The 3380-nt window shown below is 43.6% G+C and overlaps 1 protein-coding gene across 1 annotated transcript in view; it reads left to right on the forward strand.

Moving 5' to 3' along the window:
- The window catches only part of PITPNC1 (phosphatidylinositol transfer protein, cytoplasmic 1), a 290502-nt gene that overhangs the window by 266290 nt on the left and 20832 nt on the right, over positions 1-3380 (forward strand). The window lies entirely within an intron of this gene.

Genomic DNA, 3380 nt, shown 5'->3' on the forward strand with positions numbered 1-3380 from the left:
CCAGGAGTTGGAGGTTGCTGTGAGCATGATGCCATGGCACTCTACCCAGGGGGATAGCTTGAGGCTCCGTCTCAAAAAAAAAAGATTTATAAACCTCATTTTAAAATGAGAAAACCTACTAGCCGGACATTGTGACGAGCACCGATAGTGTCAGCTACTTGTAGGCTGAGGCATGAGCATCTCTTGAACCCAGGAGTTTGTGGTTGCTGTGAGCTATGATGACACCACGGAACTCTATCTAGGGCAATAGAGTGAGACTCTTGTCTCAAAAATAAAGAAATAAAATAAAAAATAAGAAAATCTGAAAAGGACAATTTAAAACATAAAACAATGCTGTTCTTTTGTAAAGCATGATATAAGTGCTACAGCAGAGTTTGAATCAGGACCAAACGACTCCAGAAGCTGTAGAAACACAAACCAGAAAGAAAAAAATGTATATACACACGTAGATGGTTTTAAAGGTTGTAAGAAAGGTCAACCGATGTGTGAATGGGGCAATTTAGATACTTCTGTTCACAAACCCAAGTGAGAAAATAAGAGTTGAAGAAAATGACTGCAAGAGGAAATGGGTATGGGGACCTGGTGGAGGAGAGAAGTGTGCATTGACCGGAGGATTTCAGATAAGACCTGGTGGTTTGGTTTCTTTCTTCTTTTTTTTTTCTCTTTCCTCCTTTTTTTGGGCCCATCTTCATTGACAAGCATTCAGTTGGCTGTTCTTTTCTGATCTGCAGTTTTGATGGAAGGAGTCCTCTAGTGAATCCTTCTCTCATACCTCCCTCCAGCTCTTTGAAAGTGAATCCCTAATTATAGGCCTTGTTGCATATTGACTAGATGAAATCAACAGCTGTAGATGTGACACCAGGCTGCAAAAAAAAAAACGGGACACACTGTTGCCATAAAAAGCCCAATTGTTAATTGCTTCTTTGGCATCTGGCTATAACCAAAAACACCCTTTTGCTGTTTAATATTAAAAGCAAATGTAGTGGAAAGAACATTAGGCTAGAATTAGGGGAGGCTGGGATCCTAGTTGCAGCTCTGTTACCAAGAGCCTGTGATTAAGGGACAAAATATTTCACATCTCTGGGGCGTTGGTGTCCTTATCTTTAAAATTGAGGACATCAAAAAATAAAAAATAAAACTGAGGCCATAAAACCAAATTATCTCATTCAGCTTAAAAGTTCTCTTCTGAATCTGGAAACTGCAGTGTACTCACTCCCATCCAGCCTCTTCCCAAAACTTTCTCAATAACCTAGTATAATTTCATAATTTTGTGGTGCAATCAAGAATCACATAGAGATATAAGCAACTGCACGGTCTGGGGGTGCAAGCAGCTTTCCAATATTATTCTGAACCAAAGTTTGCTACAAGGCCCCACAATTCTCAACTGTTTTGGAAATGCAATCCACCAGAGCTCGATTTTTAGTATGGCAGTCTTGTTTTACTCTTGAAGAGCGGACCTGAAATGTTCATGAAGATTCTGGCAGGTACCATTTTGGATTCAGCAGTCATAGCCATGAGTCAGGAAGGGCAGTGTGGGGTGTGAGCCCAGGTGCCTCCAAATGTTGGCCTTCTGCATATGCCCATTGTACAGGATCTGGGGGGCATGGCCCGGTTTTTCATTTTATTTCCCTACCTCGAGTGCCTGCTCCCCTTTCTCTGTTGCCTGCATTCGTTGTCTCCTGGTACTCTGAGCTGCTAGCAGCTTTGGCCTCCTGCTTTCCTGGGCTTGTTCTTTATCGTTTATTTACCTAGTTGCTGACCCACGTGGGACAACCTTCCCTCACATTCAGGAGGGTTTGCCTGCCCCTATTCTGGCCAACCACAGGGTGGGAGCCCTGACTTCTAAGCCACATGATAGTGGTTTACGTGCAGTTAATGACATCCACCATTTGCCTCTCTTGCAGGAAAGTCAAAAGGCAGATGGGGAAAGAAACAACCTTTACCTGTTTAAGCCCAGCTCCTGTGTTTTAACTCAGAGGAGCTAGCTGGCAGCAATCCATTTCCTTGTCCCTAGCTTTCAGGCTTGTGGCTGATTGTGTGAACTTCTGGTATGCTCCCTGAAAGAACAAAGCAGCATTCAGTCTCTCATCTTTGGGGATCCAGTTAACGCATCTGTTTGTTACCTCTTTTTTTTTTTTTTTAAGAGACAGAGTCTCACTTTATGGCCCTTGGTAGAGTGCTAAGGCATCACAGCTCACAGCAACCTCCAACTCTTGGGCTTAGGCGATTCTCTTGTCTCAGCCTCCCAAGTAGCTGGGACTACAGGTGCCCGCCATAATGCCCAGCTATTTTTTTGTTGCAGTTTGGTCAGGGCGGTTTTGAACCCACCACCCTCGGTATATGAGGCGGGCACCCTACCAACTGAACCACAGATGCCACTCTGTTTTGTTACCTCTTAACAGAGTAACAATCCACTCCAGAATTTAGTGGCTTAAAGCAACGCACAAACAGTGCGTTATTTCTCATGATTCTGCAGTCTCGACTGGACTTGGCTGGGCAGATCTTCTGATCTTCATGGTGCATGCTTGGACTGAAATGTCTAAGGTGGCCTTTCAGTCATCTGCCTCAGCTGGGATGACTAGAATGTAACATCTGGTTGAGGGTCTCTCCACCTGCCCGCACCACTTGACTGTCTTGGGCTTCCTCACAACACAGTGGTCTAAGAAAGTGGTTCTCAACCTTCCTAATGCTACCGACTTTTAATACAGTTCCTGTGGGTCGTGACCCACAGGTTGAGAACTGCTGCTCTAAGGTAATCAGACTAGTATTTTTACATTGTGGCAGGCTTCCAGTTTCTGGCTTCTAGCTTCTCCTGAAAGTCTAAATTGGCATTCTCTCTTCTGCATTCTATTGGTCAAAAAGAATCATAGACCAGTGTAAATTCAAGAATAGGGGAAGTAGATTCCACTTCTTGATAAAAGGAACATCACGGGCGGGGGTGGGGGGTGTGTGATGGTTCGAGGGGAGGAATTGATGGTGGCTATCTATGGAGATTATCCTCCATGCCCACTCTGATGTCATAGCTCTTGATTTATTAATCTTCTCTTTTTATGCCCAAATTCAACATTCTTTTAAATTCTTATTATATGCAAAAAGCTGTATATAATCTATACTACAGCTTGGTTATTTTGGAACTAAGGATACACCCATGAAATCATCCCCACAATCTATGCCATAAACCTATCCATCACCTCCAGAAGTTTCCTCTGGCTCTCTTACCTAGTATTATCAGTATTATCTTTTTTTTTTTCTTTTTGAGACAGAGTCTCACTATGTGGCCCTGGGTAGAGTGCTGTGGTGTCACAGCTCACAGCAACCTCAAACTCTTGGGCTTAGGTGATTCTCTTGCCTCCGCCTACCAAGTAGCTGGGACTACAGGC

The sequence above is a fragment of the Otolemur garnettii genome, unplaced genomic scaffold, assembly GCF_000181295.1.
Source record: "Otolemur garnettii isolate 467f Iridium unplaced genomic scaffold, OtoGar3 scaffold00018, whole genome shotgun sequence".
Taxonomy (NCBI): domain Eukaryota; kingdom Metazoa; phylum Chordata; class Mammalia; order Primates; family Galagidae; genus Otolemur; species Otolemur garnettii.